Here is a 22,401-nt window from a genome sequence, read left to right on the forward strand (position 1 = left end):
CAATAGGGCTATTTTTATGGTAACTCATAATGATAAAAAAGTTTACGTGGTTTCAATTTTAGGACATAATTACCATAACACTAATGATTGACTGGAAAGAGAACAGTCTTCTCCCAAATTGTTGAAATTCTAACTAAGTACATGTATGAATGTATGTGGTAGGATTTCTGGATTTTCCCCCAAGCATTATGAAACTGTAGGTCCTCTTAGAATATTAAAGTGGAAATATCAATACATTCTGTTAATATATTGATACTTATTTATTAATACTAACATTTCTTACCTGTTAAAAATTTACTTAGATGATTTCTGGTAATATAATCACATGTGATAATGTAAGTCATGAAATTGAATATTATTCATTCCTAGTGAAGGATTTGCCAGTTTCATGCCTATAAGGAAGTCCCTTGTATTACAAAGTCTATTTCTGGAAAACTTCTTAAGAAGATACTCCAGTTGCCATTTTTTGGCTTTACAGGTAATACCTGAAAGTTGGGCTATCTGGTTTCCCTGTCTCTCATCCAGTACTCCTGCAAGGAGAGGCTCAGATATTTATCAGAAGCACTTGGAAAATTACTGATGATGGCAGTGGAATCTCTTTTGTTCTGGAATGGTTTTAGATGTTATTGATACTTCTAGTTACTTCAGCTGCATTGATAGTATAGTTTCAAGAGTGTAGTTGAAAGAGCCTGAGAGTATGAACCCTGTATCTGATACATAATTGCTGTATGACTTTAGACAAGTGAGTCAATACAAAAATAGTGGTAAAATTTACAGATTACTGAGCACCTCTTGTGTTACAGATGTGTCTCTGTGTGTTTTTTATTCATTACCCCTCAGAATAATCTTCCAAGGTAGGTATCTTTACTCTACAGATGAGAAATCAGAGATCCAGGAAGTTTAAGTGAGTTGCCCAATTAAAAACTATCCAAGGCAAGTAAATAATGATATTGAGATTCACATCCAGATGTGTCTCATTTTGCTTATCTATAAATTAGTAATAATAATTTCTCATTTGTAGCAATGTTGAAATCATGTTCTCTCTTATTCTACATCATAAGACAACCTGGACTGGAAAAATTTAGTGTCTACTGGTGCAGAACCTCTGGTGCAGATAATAAAGAGTAGAGAGAAATATTAATACCAGGTTCTTTAGGTTATTTGTGAGACTGCTGCACTTTGATATAGGCAGGTGAGAGCCAAATGATTCTCAGTACAACGCGGAGGGAGAAAAGAGGAGGAAGGGTGGGAGGTCTCAGAGAAATTGTTGGCCTTTGTAAATAGGCTAACCTTATAGATAACCTGTGGTAGGGTTAAGCTGAGTCTGAGAGATTATCACTTACTCATCAGCAAAGGACAGCTGTTTTCTCCCTCTTAAACCTATGAATATGGTCAGAAAGTAACAACCTTCAGAAATAAAAGGACCTACACAAATTTTCAGTGGATGTATTGGAGTTTTCCCGTACAAGCTACTGAAATTGTCACATATAACAATATTAACCTTAAATGTAAACAGGCTAAATGCCCCAATTAAAAGATACAGACTGGTAAATAGGATAAAGAGTCAAGACCCATAGGTGTGCTGTATTCAGGAGATCTATCTTATGTGCAAAGACACACATAAGCTCAAAATAAAGAGATGGAGGGATACTCACCAAGCAAATGGAAAGCAAAATAAAGCAGGGGTTGCAATCCTAGTCTCTGATAAAACAGACTTTAAACCAGCAAAGATCGAAAAAGACAAAGAAGGGCATTACATAATAGTAAAGGGATCAATGCAACAGGAAGAGCTAACTGTCCTAAATGTATATGCACCCATACAGGAGCACCCAGATTCATAAAGCAAATTCTTAGAGACCTACAAAGAGAGTTAGACTCTCACACAATAATAGTGGGAGACTCCAACACCCCACTGTCAATATTAGACAGAACAACGAGAAAGAAAATTAACAAGGATATTCAAGACTTGAACTCAACTTGGGACCAAGCAGGCCTAACAGACATCTACACAACTCTCCACCCCAAATCAACACGATATACATTATTCTCAGCACCACATCTCACTTATTCTAAAACTGACCACATAATTTGAAGTAAAATACTCCTCGGCAAATGGAAAAAACGGAAATCATAACATGCAGTCTCCCAGACAGTGCAATCAAATTAGATCTCAGGCTTAAGAAACTCACTCAAAACCATGCAACTACAAGAAACTGAACAACTTGCTCCTAAATGACTACTGGGTAAATAATGAAATTAAGGCAGAAATAAATAAGTTATTTGAAACCAATGAGAACAAAGACACAATGTACCAGAATCTCTGGGACACAGCTAAAGTAGCGTTTAGAGGGAAATTTTTGGCATTAAATGCCTACAGGAGAAAGTGGGAAAGATCTAAAATCAACACCCTAACATCATAATTAAATGAACTAGAGAAGCAAGAGCAAATTCAAACGCTAGCAGAAGAAAAGAAATAACTAAGATCAGAACAGAACTGAAGGAGACAGAGAGACGAAAAACCCTTCAAAAAAACCAATGAATCCAGGAGCTAGTTTTTTTGAAAAGATTAACAAAACGGACCACTAGACAGACTAATAAAGAGGAAAAGAGAGAAGAATCAAATACACACAATAAAAAATGATAAAAAGGATATCACCACTATTCCCACAGAAATACAAACCACCATCAGAGAATACTATAAACACCTCTATGCAAATAAACTAGAAAATCTAGAAGAAATGGATAATTTCCTGGATACATACACCCTCCCAAGACTAAACCAAGAAGAGGTTGAATCCCTGAGTAGACCATTAACAAGTTCTGAAATTGAGGCAGTAATTAATAGCCTACCAACCGAAAAAAGCTCAGGACCAGATGAACACACAGTCGAATTCTGTCAGCAGTACAAAGAGGAGTTGGTACCATTCCTTCTGAAACTATTCCAAACAATAGAAAAAGAGACACTCCTCCCTAAGTCATTTTATGAGACCGGCATCATCCTGACACCAAAACATGGTAAAGACACAACAAAAAATGGAAATTTCAACCCAATATCCCTGATGAACATCGCTGAGAAAATCCTCAATAAAATACTGGCAAACTGAATCCAGCAGCACGTCAAAAAGCTTATCCACCACAATCAAGTCGGCTTCATCCCTGGGATGCAAGCCTGGTTCAACATATGCAAATCAATAAACTGTAAACCATCACATAAACAGAACCAATGACAAAAACCACATGATTATCTCAATAGATGCAGAAAAGTCTTTCAACAAAATTCACCCCTTCATGGTGAAAACTCTCAATAAACTAGGTGTTGATGGAATGTATCTCAAAATAATAAGAGCTGTTTATGACAACCCCACAGCCAATATCATACTGAATGGGCAAAAGCTGGAAGCATTCCCTTTGAAAATCAGCACAGGCAATGATGCCATCTCTCACCACTCCTATTCAACATAGTGTTGAAAGTTCTGGCCAGGGCAATCAGGCAAGAGAAAGAAAGAAAGTGTATTCAAATAGGAAGAGGGGAAGTCAAATTGTCTCTGTTTGCAGATGACATGATTGTATACTTAGAAAAACCCCATCATCTCAGCCCAAAATCTCCTTAAGCTGATAAGCAACTTCAGCAAAGTCTTAGGATACAAAATCAATGTGCAAAAATCACAAGCATTCCTAATCACCAATAACTCCCATTCACAATTGCAACAAAGAGAATAAAATAACTAGGGATACAATTTACAAGGGATGTGAAGGACCTCTTCAAGGAGAACTACAAACCACTGCTCAAAGAAATATGAGAGGACACAAACAAATGAAAATCATTTCATGCTCATGGATAGGAAGAAGTAATACCATGAAAATGGCTATACTGCCCAAAGTAATTTATAGATTCAATGCTATCCCCATCAAGTTACCATTGACTTTTTTCACAGAATTAGATAAAACTACTTTAAATTTCATATGAAACCATAAAAGAGCCCATATACCCTTGACAATTCTAAACAAAAAGAACAAAGCTGGAGGCATCATGCTACCTGACTTCAAACTATACTACAAGGTTGTGGTAACCTAAACAGCATGGGACTGGTACCAAAACAGATATATAGACCAATATAACAGAGCAGAGGCCTAAAAAATAACACCACACGTGAACAACCATCTGATCTTTGACAAACATGACAAAAACAAGCAATGGGGAAAGGATTCCCTATTTAATAAATGGTGTTTGGAAAACTGGCTAGCCATATGCAGAAAACTGAAACTGGACCCGGTCCTTACACCTTATAAAAAATTAACCCAAGATGGATTATAGACTTAAACGTTAGACCTAAAACCATAAAAACCCTAGAAGAAAACCTCGGCAATATCATTCAGGACATAGGCATGGAAAAAGACTTCATAACTAAAACACCAAAAGCAATGACAACAAAAGCCAAAATTGACAAATGGGATCTAATTAAAGAGCTTCTGCACAGCCAAAGAAACTACCATCAGAGTGAATAGGCAACCTACAGAATGGGAGAAAATTTTTGCAATCTATGCATCTGACAAATGGCTAATATCCAGAAACTATAAGGAACTTAAATAAATTTTCAATTAAAAAAACATCAAAAAGTGGGCAAAGGAAATGAATAGATACTTCTCAAAAGAAGACATTTATGCAGTCAACAATCATATGAAAAGAAGTCCATCATTACTGGTCATTAGAGAAATGCAAATCAAAACCACAATGAGATACCATCTCATACCAGTTAGAATGGAAATCATTAAAAAGTCAGAAAACAACAGATGCTGGAGAGGATATGGAGAAACAGGAATGCTTTTATACTATTGGTGGGAGTGTAAATTAGTTCAACCATTCTGGAAGACAGTGTGGCGATTCCTTAAGGATCTAGAACCAGAAATGCCATTTGACCCAGCAATCCCATTACTGTGTATATACCCAAAGGATTATAAATCATTCTATAAAGACACATCCACACGTATGTTTATTGCAGCACTGTTCACCATAGCAAAGACCTGGCACCAACCCAATTACCCATCAATGATAGACTAGGTAAAGAAAATGTGGCACATATACACCATGGAATATTATGCAGGGATAAAAACGGATGAGTTCATGTCCTTTGCAGAGACATGGATGTAGCCGGAAACCATCATTCTCAGCAAAGTAACACAGGGACAGAAAACCAAATACCACATGTTCTCACTCAAAAGTGAGAATTGAATAATGGGGACATATGGACAGAGAGGGGAACATCATACACCAGGGCCTGTCGGGGGCTGGGGGCTAGGGGAAGGATTGCATTAGGAGAAATACCTAATGTAGATGATGGGTTGGTGGGTGCAGCAAACCACCATGGCACTTGTATACCTATGTAACAAACCTGAATGTTCTGCGCATGTATCCCAGAACTTAAAGTGTAATGATAAAAAAGAAACTAATTGAATAAAATTACATAAAAAAAAGTTGAAGATGGGTTAGCTGTGTGAGGAGGGAGAGGGTGCCAATCTTAAGAGTCAGGTCAGAAATAAAATGTCATCTAAAGAGAATCTGCACATAGAGATGAAGGGATTTCCAAATCTTTTGTTCTATATGGAGTAATTGCTACATTAACCTGAATAATCCCCTTAGTTGATTTTCATTTTATTCCCATCTGACATTGTCTTGCCTCCTTTTTTAAAAATTTCCCAATATATCTTATGTACAGTACAGTTAATCATATTGGTCTGCTGGGGACTTACAAGATCCAGGAAGGGTGTTGGGTCTGTGTCATTCTGTTCTAAGCTCTGTCAGTCAATGGAGAGTCTAATAACACCAGTGAACCCCTACTGAGGAAGCACAAGAGAAGACTTAGACTCTAAGCATAGTGAGGCCGAATTTCCCAACTACTCCATTAGTTAGTGAAACCCTCATATGTTGAAAAAAGAGAAAATTGAGAGGCACCACAGCAATTGTGTTACTTGACAATTATAGATATTATAATTAAAGCACCTGGTATAAACTCAGCACATTGTAGTCATTCATGATGATGATGGTGATTATGGAGATAATTATGACTATAAAATTGTCTTCATTTCAATGAGACTGTTATTTGAGTTGCTTGGCTTCAAATGGAAAACCTTGAAGGAGAGCACATGTCAGTTTTCTATGCTTACACAATAACCTACAGAGCTCCCTTGTGTAAAAGAAGCTAATAAAAATAAATGTAATATTATGGTGAGGATGATATGATTAATTCTAATTACCATGAACTCAAAGGTAAATGATTGTCACTATAATAGGAAGCAGGATAAAATGGAATTGCCACATATTCCGCATCCTAAATAAATGTCACCTTGATCATTCAACATCAGTTTTATTTATTTGGCTGCATTATAATTCATATGTATGCTTGAGAACTAAGTAGGAGAGTTTTAGTAAAATTTCTATTTCTAAAAATAGAAGTGATGAAAACATAAAATAGTTTCCATGTTCTCTTAAACAGAGATATACATAAACATGTTATCCAGGAAAAAGCAGTACCATTTTGTATGTTTCAGACACGTTTTCTTTTCACAAAGGCTAAACGTAGGAGTAATTTAGATAGTATTTTCTCATAACAAACAGTATTTCAAGGAAAATTGTTATTTACAAGACTTGCTCATAAAATAACAGCCTTCGTAGGTCTTCACTATGAATTTTATATAAACTATACGAGATTGCTTCAGAATTTTGGCTATATTTTTCCTTATAGCTAGGAATAATGAGTAATAATTCCTTCTGCGTTTAAAAGGAAACACTTGAAAAAAAAATGGGGAAGTCTCATTAAAACCATAACCAACCCTGAGATCTTAGTCATATCACTCTTCAGCCCACGTAGGTAAAACCTAGACATTGGATAGAGAGGGAGATCTTTTAATGGAAATTTGTGCAATAAGAACACTGTTAAGTTTTTCTGTCCTTTATTTGGGGTAGAAGTGAGGAGACAGAGCTTTCTCCTCTCACGCGAAAAAGCAGGAATGGCCAAAGAGCTCTTCAGAGATTTTGGAAGTTGCTTTCCAGATAGGAATATTTTTTTTTCCTGCCTGAATGCTACCAAAGTACTCAAGAATATAGACCTTTTCTAACTCGCTACTGAAAGGGAGTAGGAAGAAATTATTAAGACAATGAGACATGTATCCCCTGTAGTTTCTTGGTCAGATAAAATGATGCCTGACTTTCACAGAAGTCTAAAGGAAAGAGGTTGTCTGTATCCTTATCTAATTTCAGGGAAAGAATGTCTACCTTTGGAACAAGTTTTATTTATTTTCTTTAGCTGGGGAAAGGTGTAAGGCTTCTCATGGGCCAAGTGAATGCTTAAAAGGTAGCCAGACTAGAGCCATCTCAAAACGACTAAAAGGGCCTTGACCAAGGAGGATGTTTCCTGGTGTGATGGGACCTCAGGAGAAAGAAATATTGTGGAGTCTTATGTTAGAAGGCAGGGGTTAGAGGGGCAGTAAACAGTGAGCTGGTGAGTATATGACTTGCACCTAGCAAAGGTGCCATAAAGGGCTTCTTGGTGGGGATTCTCTGGCATTTCCATCACTTATGTGTCCTATGAGAAAGAGCCAGCCTTTTGGCATCTGCTTCCCTAAGACTCAATTATCACATTGTAACAGCAAAAGACAGATGTTGCTTCATTTCTCTGATTCTACTTTCCCTCTGTCCCTCAGTCAGAAGAAGCCAGAAGCAATAGTTTATTTGGAATAAGAAAAGAGACAAAACAGAACACATTCCCCCTTTCTAATAAAGATACCCATACTTGTGCCTAGTCTGAAGATAATGAAAGGATAAATTTTAAATTGGATGTGAGATGGTAGTATTGAATTAGATTGAACTAGATTTTTTAAAACTCAGAAGTGAGTTTATTTACCTAAAAGTAAGTGGAAAACTATGCAATCTATTGAAATAATACCGAAAAACAAAAAACAAAAAACCAACACACACACACGACAAAGAAAGTAACCAGGAAAAAGAAGGTACAGTTTACTGCTTATATCCTACAGAATGTAGTTAATTGAATAGACCAATTATATGGACCTTAAATTTTCTTTAACAAATATTCTGTCTCACCTGTTTCTATATGAAAACCATTCTTTTTAATAAAATAAGTTTGAATCTTGGAGAGCAGAGAGAAAGAATACGAATTAAAGTGGTAGGACATTAATTAGCCCAACACTGAAACAGACTTATAGGAGTAGCCAACAGAGTCAACTATTTTCTGCATGATTATCTTGAGATCAGAAAAGCTAAGTTATTTGCTTAAGCCCAAACAACTAGACATACCAAGAGAGCACATCTTGGTCTTAGTATTCCTGACTTGTAGACAAGTTTTTGATCTAGCATGATAATAAGAGGTTTACCTGAGACAGGGACAGACATAACTAGTACTATCCTTATTATTATGTTAATTATTAGTTCTGGGCTTTGGCTGTTTTCAGAACACTACATTTTCTATTGAATTGAAGTTGAGGACAAGATTTCAGCTCTAAGCGATGTCTTTGTAAATTTTTGGCTTGGTTTAGATTCTCCTTACATGCCCTCAAAAGACACATATATATCATAAAACACATGTATCTGACATAATCCTCTTACATACATAAAATGGTACAAAAAAATAAATAAGTATAGGAATAATTCCCACATATTTTTTCTTAAAAAATTTACTAAAAAGTTATTAGGTTTAAAGCACTGAGCTTTTTTTTTTTTTTTTTTTTTTTTGGTCCAGTAGAAAAAACATTTATTTTCCAGCAATGAATTTACTTCAAGAAAGTATATCAAAATATTTTAATTCCTAATTTAGCTTACTATAAACTGATTTTATGCATATTTATTAACTGGTAATAACCAGAAGAGCTTTTCTAGACCAAAATGACAAGTTGCAAATAGATTGGAAACAATCTAAGAATGGTATAGTGCTTGTTTTATTTTATCCACAAAGAAAATATACTACCATTTGATAAATTAAAATGAATAACCAAATTAGCTTTAGCCTTTGTAACTACGAATATGCTTTGAATTGTAAGTAGCAGAAAACTATCTTATATTAGAATTTACTGGCCTCACAAATATAAGTTAAGAAGTCTTCAGGCTGGTGGTTTCAATGACACAATGGTGTAATTATTACATGGAAGTGTAAGTAAGTTTCTTCCCACTTTTTTACTTTTCCTTTTACTATCAACTTTTTTCTGGCCTAGGTCATTTGTGGACCAATCCCAGCTAAGATAAACACTATGGCCACTATGGCCAATACTACTAACTGCCTATTCTTAATTTATTCTCCCTTTACCTCTAGAGGATCTGATTTTATTTAGGGCTGCAATACACTTGTTTAAAAATTACATTTTCCCTCATAGCTAGATTTAGTTATGTGATCAAGGTTTTGCCAAGGAAAAGAGATGTATGGGGCTTCCAACTAAACTCTCTAAAAGGGATGAGCATTCTCCATTTCTAAGTCTTGTCAGTGATGTGTGATACTTGAGGATCCCAGCAGTGATCTGTAAAAGAGGTGTTGAGCCCTTCTCCTATTCCCCTTCTCCTTCTTTCTGGCTGGAGTAAGATTTTAACAGACGGAAATACAGAAAATTCCTGGGCCTCCAATGGTTTTGTTGAGCTTCCATACCGTGCTTAGTTGGTCTATCATCAGACTTCTTTCTTAAGATGACAGCTGACACTAATCATAACTGATATAAGCACCATGTTTGGGTTGGCTTGGCCCTCCTCCTAAATCGATCAATGTCAACGGATCTGGAATTAGCAAGACTGGTTTAAACCAGTGGCTCTCAACTTTGACGGCAGTTTAAAGTCACTTGGGGAGTTTTAAAATCTTGGTCTCTACTTCAGACAAATTAAATCAGAGTCTCTGCATTGAAACCCTGGCATCATAGCTTTTAAACTCCACAGGTGATTCTAGTATTGAGCCAACTGACTTAACTTACGCACTGCCCACCCTTGGAAGAAAGGTCAATCTCTGAACCACATTGCTGCTGCATAGTGCGGGGAGGCATGGGCCAGATATTATAGAGTCAACTCAACTGTGTACTGCCAGCTACTAACCTAAAAATGTCACAGTGCAGTAAGAAAGGGGTTGTTTACTTTAGAAAGAAACATACATATAAGGAATAAGGAGAGCGTAAGCAATTATGTTGTCCTTATTGTATCATAAATAATCAGAAAAATTCAGGGAGGGAGAAAACAATTCTGGTCCTCTGTTAAAATGCCAGTTCTTGTCCTCTGTGTTAATGAAGTTAAGAGCTATTTTATTACATGCCTATGCTCCAAAGAGTACACTATTTCCCTTTGATTGATCTCATGCTACATAAAAAAAAAGTCTTTCTTTGTTCACTATTTTTCTCTAAAATGCATCTTTAGCAACTGTCTCAGTATAGTAAGCAAAACCTCAGTTTATGATGATCTCTTGATATGATTTGGCCTCTAAGAGTTGTGGAGAATTATTCTGTGGAATTATGAACATTAATGTCATCTTCCAAGTCTACCAAAAATATAAGAATAGTGAAAACAGAGAGAGATAAGTAAATTTTAATTATTTCTAGTATATAAAATGGCAGTTTCCATACTATATACCAAAATATTGGAAAATGTGTATAGTTGAAAAAAAAGACATGGTAAAATCTGAAAACATTTTCAGTATACAATATTGAGGGTAAGCAGCTTTGATGGAAGGAGTAATCCCTCAAAAGGGAAAATTATAAATAGGCTGTGTGCAGTGGCTCACGCCTGTAATCCCAGTGCTTTGGGAGGCTACGAAAGGTTGATCACTTGAGGTCAGGAGTTGGAGACCAGCCTGGTCAACATAGTGAAACCCTGTCTCTACTAAAGATACAAAAATTAGCCGGGCATGGTGGCACGTACCTGTAGTCCCAGCTGCTCGGATGCAGAGACAGGCGAATCACTTGAGCTTGGGAAGCAAAGGTTGCAGTAAACCAAGATCGTGCCAGTGCACTCCAGCCTGGGTGACAGAGTGAGACTCCATCTCAGAAAAAAACAAAAAATAAAGAAACAAAAAACAAAAACAAAACAAAAAACTAGGAAAAATTACAAACAGACTGCATTCAGAAATTTCTGTTTATACATACTGGCCTCGAATATGATTTTACTTCTTTTTCTAGACTGTGTCACTATTAGGCTCACTTAATTATTACATTAACAATATGTTTGATATCCAGGAGTCTCTGGGGAGAATACACAAGTATATTTCTATGCTATCACTGTACATGATAATATAGTAGTCACGGTTGTTCTTTTACTTAATCATGTTGGTGACTAGCAAATAATACCAGTGCTCTGCCCTTCACTTCTAATACCCTGAATCTTAACTAATCTTTGGAGCACTGCCAATGGCCGCTGAAGCTACCTTGCCCACATCAAAAGAGAAGGGGTTTCTGATAATTTGGAGTGGATCTTCATTAGTCCTGGCTTCTGTATTTGAGAATTCATCTACTTGCTAAAACTTATTTGTAACCTCTAAATCAATGATGTGCCTTGTGGAAAAAATGTAAGTGCTAGATAAGCTTAATTCAGGCATGAGTTATAATGTTGTCCATTAATTCAATGTTAATGAATAAAACATGTATGTTAAGTAAGGTGTCTTTAAATAGAAACCCATAAAACAAGGTTATATGGTGATTGGTTGACAAAAATGTGATAAAAAGCTCATAGAAACCTAACATTTTATTTCCTCTAGGTACAATGATCAGGATTCATCATTCAGTGTTCATGATGACTTTGCAGAACATAACTACCATGAATAACAAGAATCAACTGTGTTTCTCTTAGTGGGGACTAGGAGTATTTAAGCAACCATGGACTAGAGATGGACAGATATGGATGTAAGAAAGTTCAGCTGTCTTGCTTTGAATCAGGATACTCTTGAGGCATAATCTAGACTCCAAAATTCTCCTGCAGAATGAAACCTTCCTCTGTAGGATTTCCCCTAAGATTGTGGCCTTGTTTCCCTTCCTCCCTTCTCTGTCCGACTTTTAGCTAGTATTTTGCCAGTTTCTGCTGAGAGTATTCTTAATAAATCATTTGCAAAAAAAATTATCTTATCAGAGTAAACTTCTAGAATATTTGACCAAGGCAAAAAATTCAACCTAAAACTTAAATATTAACAGAGTAAACACCAGTATGGGGTATAATAGAATAATAATTACAACAACAACAGCTACTATTTCCTCATCACTTATAAGGTATCATACATTGCAGTAAACACTTATCTTGCTTAATCTACACTGCTACACTATACTATAAATAATTTAGTCACCATTTTATAGAGGAAGAGACTAAGTTGAAATTGTCCAAGATTGAGCCTAGTACTTAAGCTATAGAGCTGAAATTATAACTCTAAATTATATGTCCCAAAAGGTTATAATCTTAAACCACTATGATGTGATCTTTTGATATATATAGTATTAGTAAATTGACCTTTTATGTTCCAGTTGCAGAATAATTTTTGCCTAATTTTGTATAAATAATAGGTTGGTTATTGTGCTTAAAATAACTATCTATAATATCGGTTTTCCAAAAAGTACATAGAATATGAAACAGGAACTATTAGTTCTACTATCCAAGCTTAGAGCAGAAACTAGACCCTTCAATATGTCTTAGAAGGCCACATTGATCTGGCCCTGCTCACCTCTTCAGTTACACAGATAACTTCTTCTCTTTCCACAAAAACACAAAGTTCACATTATCACTAGGACACCACTACAGGCATTTCTCAGATCTTCACAAAGCTGAAGAGCTTTATTTTTAATTTTTAAATTTCACTTTAACTATTCAATTATAACCTCTTCACAGAAGCTTTCTCTGCCAAAATAACCTAAATAAACCAACTCACCTGCAGCATTCACTGTCCTTCACAAACACTGTTTTATTTTAATGGTAACAGTTGGCACGTTTTGGAATTATCTCTTGTTTTGTTGTGTATTGTCTTTCCCCCTCACTAAAATCTGAGCTCTATTAGGGGGATAACCCATTTGTCTTGCTCACCACCTTTATGCCACCACGTGGAACACAGTACATCCTCAATAAACATCTGTTTATCAAATGAAAAAGTGAAAATTAATGTGAAACTGTGGATTAATGTAAGACTGAAATATTAGCCTTAATTCACTGAAGACTCTTTCAGGTGTTCTTGCAAAGCCCTTTGTGAATGTTATACATATATAGCTGCCTTTCTATTGGCATCTGCTCTTATATCTGTTCTTGGTAACTGCAAAGTAAATGATCAAATCTGGACAGAGAAAGACTCTTTCATGGCATCTCATAGTCTATGGAGTATGCCATTGTTTTTGGTTTTCTGTCATTTTAGCTTCCTTTGGAAAAATCATATTTGAATATGAAATAGCAAAGAATAGGCCAAATATTGATATTATGTATTATCCTGTTCTTTGCTTTTCTTTACTGAGTCTAGGAAATAGTGACAGTACTCTCATTAATGTACTCTCTCATTAATATCTCTCATAGATATAGTTCAATCTCTCGTTAATGCTACTTCAGTGATTTGTGTGTGGGGGGTGTGTGCGTGCACGTGCACATGTGCATATCAGGAGATATTTTAACTGTACTCAAATTTCAGTTACCGGAACCCACCAGGAATTACTCATTATAATATTTCAAGCTTTTTGGCAACTTGAAGCCTAGTGATTTAAATGCTGTTTCTTCAATTTGTATCTTTGTAATATGTATTTTAAACTCATCTGCCTGCAAATATCTTTTTTTGTAATTTTGGACATTATGAACATTACTTACTATGATATTTCAATGATACAGCTATTGATACTGAGATACATATAGATATATATATTAAATTTTAGTGGAACAGCATGTGTAATTTAAATATAAATAAAATCTGTAGTTGAATAAAGTGAATAAAGCATTTTGTTCTATATATATATATACACATATGCATTTGAGGCATAAGTCTGAATGACTACTGGCATTGACAGTTGCTCTAAAATATGTTTTTTAATTAAGAACCAGCTTTCACACTACATTTTGATTATCCAGTGGCTTTTTGAAAAAGAAGATCTGGAACACACCACTGAAAAATTCCTATGTATAGTGGACTTATTGCAAAAGTATTGAATCCAATAATGGAATAACCTCCACATGTATGAATTTTTTTCAGCTTCCAAAAATTAACTGTTTATTTTTGCCATCAGCTGTCTAGAGTCAAAACACTTCAGGATTTCATTCCTGATTACACAATAGGTTAATCTTTCACTTTTTTTACACATTAAGTTAAAATTGGCAATCATCAGTTTATTGCAGGCTATGTTTAAGGCACTCTGCAAGGACTTGGGTGTGATATACAGAAAAGTAAGAAATCCACTGCGTCCATGAAATATCTGTTGTTGACAGAAATGGCAAATCTGTATACAATGCAATACATGACAGAAACAAGGGAGAATCTAATATACTTCTAAGCAAAATGTTTTTGAAATACTAATCAACCAAGGTCCTAACAGGAAACAGATATAACACTCAAGGAGCAAGTGGGGAGAGTTTAATGAAGGGATTGCTTGCAAGAGCATGAGAATAGATACTGAGGCACTCAAGGCTAGCAACAACAAGGAGCTATCATTTACTCTGGGACTGAGGATACAGTTGGAGGTATGCTTATTAGAACCTAGAGAGAGATGCAGTGGTGGCTGTAGTAAAGGCAACCTTGTGATGTTGTGACCATCTGTATTGGTCCGTTCTCAGGCTGCTAATGAGGCCATACCTGAATGACTGGGCAATTTATAAACGAAGGAGGTTTAATGGACTCACGGTTCCACATGGCTGGAGAGGCCTCACAATCATGGTGGAAGGTGAAGGAGGAGCAAAGTCACATCTTACATGGCAGCAGGCAAAGAGAGCTTGTGCAGGGGAACTCCCATTTATGAAACCATCAGATCTTGTGAGACTTATTCACTACCATGAGAACAGTATGGGGGAAACTACCCCCATGATTCACTTATCTCCACCTGGCCCTGCCCTTGGGGATTATTACAATTCAAGGTGAGATTTAGGTGGGGACACAGTCAAAGGATATCACCTTCCCACAAGGAACATAGCTACTGCCAATTTGCAAGCTGGAAGTGAGAAACTGGGGAAATCGGTATTCTAAACTCGCTGTCTCACCATGAATCTCCTATTTCTGTTCCCTGAGGTCTGCTGACCCCAAGCTGAAGCCAAAGGAAAAGGGAGCCTGAGAGATGCAGGTCACACTGGTCAGCCTCCCTGGCAGGCCTGACTAGGGGGGAATGAGTAAGACACTTGCCTCTTCAGCAAAATTTAAGGAGGCACCACTAATCAAAATAATGTTTTAGTGTAGTTTTAAAATTAAAAAAAAAATAGCAATAATGAACAAAACATCAAAATTTTTAAAAAAGATGATATTAATATTACTGGATTTTCCTATTTTTATTTTTTGTTTTTGACTTTTCCTCTTGATTTAGCTTCCAGGATGGCTCATCAAAGCACTGCTTTTGAGTAACAGAGCAGAAAATGGGTGGAAAGTGCATTTTTAGGCTCAAAATGCTGGTTAATGATGTATTGGAATGTAGGAATGCTTTAAAAATCCCAACCTTGAGCCAGGGGTGGGATGAGAGTTTTACATCCTATGTGGTCATAGAGGATCTTACATTCAGAAGTGCCCTACTTAGTATAACGCTCTGTGGTCACTGTCTTGAAATTCTTAATTTCTGAGTTAAAGGTCCACATTTTCTTTTTGCAATGTGTCCTGAAAATTACATAGCCAGCCCTGGCCTTTAACTGTAGTTTTCATTTTAAATTTAGATAGATTTATTTGTTTTTATTTTTTACATTAAATATTTTTAAATAATTTTAATTGCATATGCAGTTATAAGAAATAATATAGTGTGATACCATGTTTATTTTACCCAGTTTCCCGCAGTGGTAACATCTTACAAAACTATCATACAAATAGTACAACCAGGTACTGGTATTAATACAGTCAAGCTATAGAACAGTTCTACCACCACAAGGATCCCTTATGTTGCTCTTTTCTAGCTGTGCCTAGAGAGCCCCTTCTCTCCCCCATAATCCCCACCATCATTGATCCTTGACACCCACTAATCTGTTTTTCATTTTAAGATTATTATATAAATAGAATTACAGAGTGTGTAACCTTTTGATATTAGCTTTTTCACTCAGCAAAATATCTGGGAGTTTTCCAAGTTGCTGTGTTATCTATAGTTTGTTCCTTGTTATTGCCTAATAGTATTCCATGGTATGGATGTACTGTACTTTAACCACTTACTCATTCAAGGACATCTTTTTGGTACGAGTAGAATGCTTTTCTCAATCATATTGTAGTTTGGTTCTTAATATGAGTGATTTTCTATTGTACCCTGGACATTTCAGATATTACGAGATACTGGATCCCACCTAAGCATTTTGTTGTTGTTGTTGCTGTTGTTATTTTAGTAGGCAGTCCATCTGTTGGCATGAGGACTAGGTGAGTGTGTAAACTCAGCTTCCCTTTGTCCTGCTAACATCACTCAGGCAAAGTGGGGCACTAATCAGCACTGCCTTATTTTAGGATGAATGGGATGGGGCCTCTCTGCCACTTTCTGGGTAAAAGTGGCAAAAGGATTATTATAGTCTAGTTGCCTTTGAATGAAGGTGGAAACTCAGTTTTCCACTAGGCTCCCTGATACCAAGGGAGAGAAACATGGAGTACTTGCTATCCCTGCCTCCCACTGCTTCATTAAGCAGTGAAGGTGTGTTTTAATTCTTTTGATATTTGGCTGGACCGGGGCAGAAAAAAATTGTTTTATCTGTTAGGCTACCCTGTCTTATGTCTTCTGTCTAGGAGGAAGAGGCTCTTAGAGTTTTTTTCTGTCTACATCTTTGTAGTTTCTTTTTGGAGGCTTCTGCAATCCCCTATCTGTGATATATGACAAGCAATAAGGAAATTCAGAGAAATTCTGCAAGTCCTAAGGTCCCTACACAGTCCACATTCTTCTTTCCACATTTTCAGGGAGTGCCTGTATTTGTTTGCTGTGTTATGTCCAGAGTATTTTGGGATGAGAGGGAAGATATACAGGAATGTTAATCTGTCTTGGTATAACCAAAATCTCTGGGTAATGTTTCAAAATACAGAAATGAGTTTGGAGGGAGGTAAGGCAATCAGTGGAAAAGTATACCAAAAAACAAACACAAAAAACCTCACAAAAGTGGAAAAATTGTGTCTTTTTATTTGCTTCTATTAACTCATCTTCTAGGACCTTAGTTTCATTTTCCCCTGCTTAATTTTCAGATTTCATTATGCTTTTCAGCTTTCTGACTCAGAGTCTGACTTTATATAGAAATTGCAAAACAATCATAGCATTTTAGATGTTTTGCTTGCTGATCAGAATTATATTGGGAATAAAGTTAGAATATTTGATTGTTTTCTTTTCTTATCTTTGTGCTGACTGCAGTATCAGATACCATTTTATTGTTTTAAAATGTTCTTCTTCTTTTTTTTTTTTTTTTTTTTTTTTTTGCATTTTACTCTTTTGTCATTGCTTCAAAGTCAAGATGATGGCCACAAAATTCCAGAGGTTAAGCAATGCAGAAGTTTCATCTACTGGTAGCTAGTTTTATTTCTTAAAAATACATATAAATTAGATTTTATAGGCATATCTGAGAACAGTACACTTTTGACTTTTAATAGTATCTTAACATATACAGAGACTTAGACATTCATCTTCTTCAGTACCTCTAGAAATAGATTAGCTAGTTCTGTGCCTAAATTAAGGGAAAAATAAATCTTTGAGTATCTCATAGATAGTAATCTGATAGAATATAACAAAATATGTAGTAATTAGTATGCAGTAATTAAGAAAAAACTATAATCCTAGTTGTTAGATCAATGTTTTTTATTTCTTTTTTGTTTTGTTGCTTTTGTTTTTAATTTGAATCATATGAGTTGGATGCCCACAGCAGGTACAATAAAACATTTTTAAAGTTCTTAAGAAGATTTGAAAAAATTCTGATAATTACGGTTCCGGCTAATTTTGAAATTAACCTTTCTCATACATACCATACCATTTATTCTATAAGCTGAATCCTTTGGAGGGTGTCATTTAAAAACTTAATGACAACTGATCTTATCCCCTAAGGAAAAGTAACTTGGAGGAAGTTGATGTAGAAGAAGGCACCTTCATTTATCTAGGAAAACATCATGAGAGCTCAGATGAAGTCAGGGCAGTGAGTCTTGTGTGAAGAGGATAGTTGAAAGAAAGTCAACAGGACTTGGTAACCAAATGTTTGGAGGGATGAAGAAGAAAGAGAAATTAAGTAAAACTTGCTTTAGTGCATTTGAGTAGGTAGGCAAAGATAACAAATTCAATTCATTATCTAATTGGCAGCTGGAAATATCACTCTGGAGCTCAGAAAATGGATGGGGTGAATTTCTGGAGTGGAAAGTTATTGACTTAAAAGTGACACTTAGGTCCTAGACGGAAATTATAAAGCACATGCTATAGACTAAGTTGTGTCCCTCCCAAGTACATATGTTGAAGCCCTAGTTCCCAATGTGACTACATTTGGAAATAGAACCTATAAAGTTATAACTAAGGTTAAATGAGGTCATAAGGGTGAGGTCCTCATTTGATAAAATAGTGTCCTTCTAGGAAGAGACATTAGAGAGCTCCTTTTCTCTCATTCTGAGTGAACTCCAAGGAAAGGTCATGCAAAACATAATAAGGCAGCCATCTGCAAGTGAGAAAGAGAGCCCTCATCAGAAAGCAAATTCCCTGGAACCTTGATCTTGGATTTCCTTGTCAAGAGAAGTATGAGAAATACATTTTTGTTCTTAAAGCCACCCAATCGGTGGTATTTTGTTACAACAGCCAAAGCAGAAGAGATGTTCCAGGGAAACTGGGAATCATGAGAAGAGCTAAACTTTTAGTAATCTTGGAAGTATAAATTTACTATTATTAACAGATGGTATTACCTGGATAATCAAAGTTATCAACTGTATTCTACCAGATTTAATGAGAGGATAATTCAGTAACAAGGTATGTGTTTTTATAAAACAGTAGCATTCCTAAATACCATTAATTACTACAGACTGGGTGTGGTGGCTCACACCTGTAATATCAGCACTTTGGAAGGCTGAGACAGGAGGATTGCTTGAGGGTAGGAGTTCAAGACTAGCCTGGGTAACATAGTGAGATCCCCATGTCTACAAAAAAACAAACAACAACAACAAAGCAAACTTAGCTGGGCATGGTGGTGCACACATGTAGTCCCAGCTACTTGAGAGATTGAAATAGGAGCCTCACTTGAGCCTGGGAGGTGGAGGTAGCAGTGAGCTGTGATCTGCACTCCAGAGCCTGGGCAACAGCGTGAGACCCTGCCTGGAAAAGAAAAAAAAAGAAAATACAATGGAATAAGAATCACATTTATAATAGCAAGACAGTATAAAATGCATAGTGTTATATAAAGTGAATGAAAGTTGTAAATATATGTATTAGGGTTCTCTATTAGGAACAGAATTAATAAGATATATGTATTAACGAAAGGAAGTTTATTAAGAAGAATTGACTCATACAATCACAAGGTAAAGTCCCATGATAGGTAATCTGCAAGTTGAGGAGCAAGGAAGCCTGTGGTGGATCATTCTGTGTCCCCAAACCTCAAAAGTAGGGAAGACGATAGTGCAGCCATCAGTCTATGGCCAAAAGCCTGAGAGTCCCTGGCAAACCACTGGTGTACGTCCAAGAGTCCAGAAGCTGAAGAACTTGGAGTCTGATGTTCAAGGGCAGAAAACATCTAGCACAGAAGAAAGACAAAGGCTGGAAGACTCAGCAAGTCTGCTCTTTCCAACTTCTTCTGCCTGCTTTATTTTAGCTGTGCTAGGAGATGATTAAATGGTGCCCACCTAGATTGAGGGTGGCTCTGCCTCTCCCAGACCTTTAACTCAAATGTTAATCTCCTTTGGCAACACCCTCACAGACACACCCAGGAACATTACTTTGCATCCTCCAATACAATCAAGTTGACACTCAATATTAACTATCACAAGCCCACCCTTTGTGAACTTGAACCCATACACGTCTCCCGAAATCATACATAATCTTCAAATGAAGACAATAATAAGATCATAATTATGCCTAACATAATAAGCTACCCTTCATACATCCAAAAGTGTACTAATCCTTAACATAAATGCTGTTACATAAAATTAGCAACATTTAAATACTGATATGAAGTCAGTAAATCTTATGTCACATGATAAAGGAAAAAGGAAAAAAATGAAGATATTCTCTTAGTACAAGTGTATATATGTACAAACATGTTCTGAACAAACTAGAGGAAATATGACAATTACAGTCCTTATTTCTGTAAATGGTCACGTGGTCATAGCTGGTATTGATGACTGCCTTCTACTATCCATTCTGTATTCCCTTTGGCTTCAGCAAGCACCTCAGCAGGTCATGATTTTTTACTGGGTGGAGTGACCCAAACCTTCATTCCTGAAGGGTCAGGGCCATTTGTACTCCTGCCTGGATTAGGCTGTTGTAGTTTCCTATTGATCTTAATCATAGGTCATGGTAATACTAAGAGATGTCCTAAGGGATCCCCTATATTCCACACATACTCTTCCTTACTTCCTTTGTGGAGTAGTAGACTGATTTCATCTTGTTAATCCAGATCAATCACCCCAGCCAACACACTGTAACTCCCTTCGTTTTTTAAAGACAGAATCTCACTCTGTCTCCTAGGCTGGAGTGTGATGGTTCAATCTTGGCTCACTGCAACCTCTGCCTCCTGGGTTCAAGTGATTCTCCTGCCTCAGCCTCCCGAGTAGCTGGGACTACAGGCACATGTCACCACACCTGGCTAATTTTTTTATTTTTAGTAGAGATGAGGTTTCACCATGTTGGCCAAGATGATCTCGATCTCCTGACCTTATGATCCACCTGCCTCAGCCTCTCAAAGTGTTAGGATTACAGGCGTGAGCCACAGCACCCAGTCTGTAAATCCCTTCTTAGCCTGTTGACTTCGAGGTAGAAGGAGCCCAAAATGGCCAGGTGGCAATCTTAACTTCCAGTTAAATGGAATTATTGTGTCTCCTGGTGGCAGCATTCCTCCCTCTGGAACTAAGACCTCTAGGCCAGCAGAATGTAATGTTGCAGGAAAAGGAAGCAAAGATTTTGCTAGTGGGTTACTAGGGGTGTGGGTGAATGGTCCCACTTCCACTTCTCCCTCTTGATTCCTGGACCTATGAATCCTGGCTATGGGAGAAACAGTACCAAATACTGGACACTGATTTAGAGCATACACAGTCTTCTGGAGAACTTTGCCCTGGGCCTGCAAAGTATTGCCATATAGTTGGTGTTGTAACTTCAAAAGGCCATTCCATGGTTCTATCAATCCAGCTGCTTCAGGGTGATGAGAAACATGGTAAGACCAGTGAATTCCATGAGCATGAGCCCACTGCCACACTTCTTTAAGTGTAAAGTGAGTGCTTTGGTCAGAGGCAATGTCGTATGGAATACCATGACAGTGGATAAGGTATTCCATGAGTCCATGGATGGTAGTCTTGGCAGGACCACTCTGTATAGGATAGGCAAACTCATATCCAGAGTAAGTGTCTATTCTGGTAAGGACAAACTGCTGCCTTTTCCATGATGGAAGAGGTCCAATATAATCAACCTGCCACCAAGTAGCTGGCTGATCACCCTGAGGAATGGTGCCATATCAAGGGCTCAGTGTTGATATCTACTGCTGGCAAATTGGGCATGCAGTGGTGGCCGTAGCCAGGTCAGCCTTGCTGAGTGTAAGTCCATGTTGCTGAGCCCATGCATAACTTCCATCCCTGCCACCATGACCATTTTGTTCATGGGTTCATTGGGCGATGACAGGGGTGGCTGAGAAAAGAGGCTGAGTGGTGACCACAGAAAGAGTCATCCTATCTACTTGATTATTAAAATCCTCATCTGCTGAGGTCACCCCTTGGTGAGCACTCACATGGGATACAAATATCTTCATGGTTTTTGACCACTCAGCAAGGTCCGTACACATACCTCTTCCCCAAATTACTTTGTTACCAATTTTCCAAGCATGCTTCTTTTAAGTCCCTGACCATCCAGCCAAACCATTGGCTACAGCCATGAATTAGTATATAATCACACATCAGACCATTTCTCCTTCCAAGAAAGGTGTACAACCAGGTGCACTGCTTGAAGTCCTTCCCACTAAGAAGATTTTCCTTTGCCACTGTCCTTCAGGGATGTCCTACAGAGGCACTGCAGTGCTACAGCTGTCCAATTTCAGGTGGTGCCTGCATATTGTGCAAAGCCATCTGTGAACCAGGCCCTAGTCTTCTCTTCCTCTGTCAGTTGATC

General features: G+C 37.0%; 1 long non-coding RNA gene across 1 annotated transcript in view; it reads right to left on the minus strand.

The window, feature by feature from the left end:
- Positions 1 to 17,632: 17,632 nt before the first annotated feature.
- LOC140709985 (uncharacterized) overlaps positions 17,633 to 22,401 on the minus strand; it is a 165,632-nt gene continuing 160,863 nt past the window's right edge. Inside the window, exon 3 of the long non-coding RNA XR_012090883.1 lies at positions 17,633 to 19,407. This is a non-coding gene — a long non-coding RNA (uncharacterized lncRNA). The remainder of the gene's footprint in view (positions 19,408 to 22,401) is intronic.

Source organism: Chlorocebus sabaeus, chromosome 23 (assembly GCF_047675955.1).
Source record: "Chlorocebus sabaeus isolate Y175 chromosome 23, mChlSab1.0.hap1, whole genome shotgun sequence".
In the NCBI taxonomy this organism is placed as follows: Eukaryota; Metazoa; Chordata; class Mammalia; order Primates; family Cercopithecidae; genus Chlorocebus; species Chlorocebus sabaeus.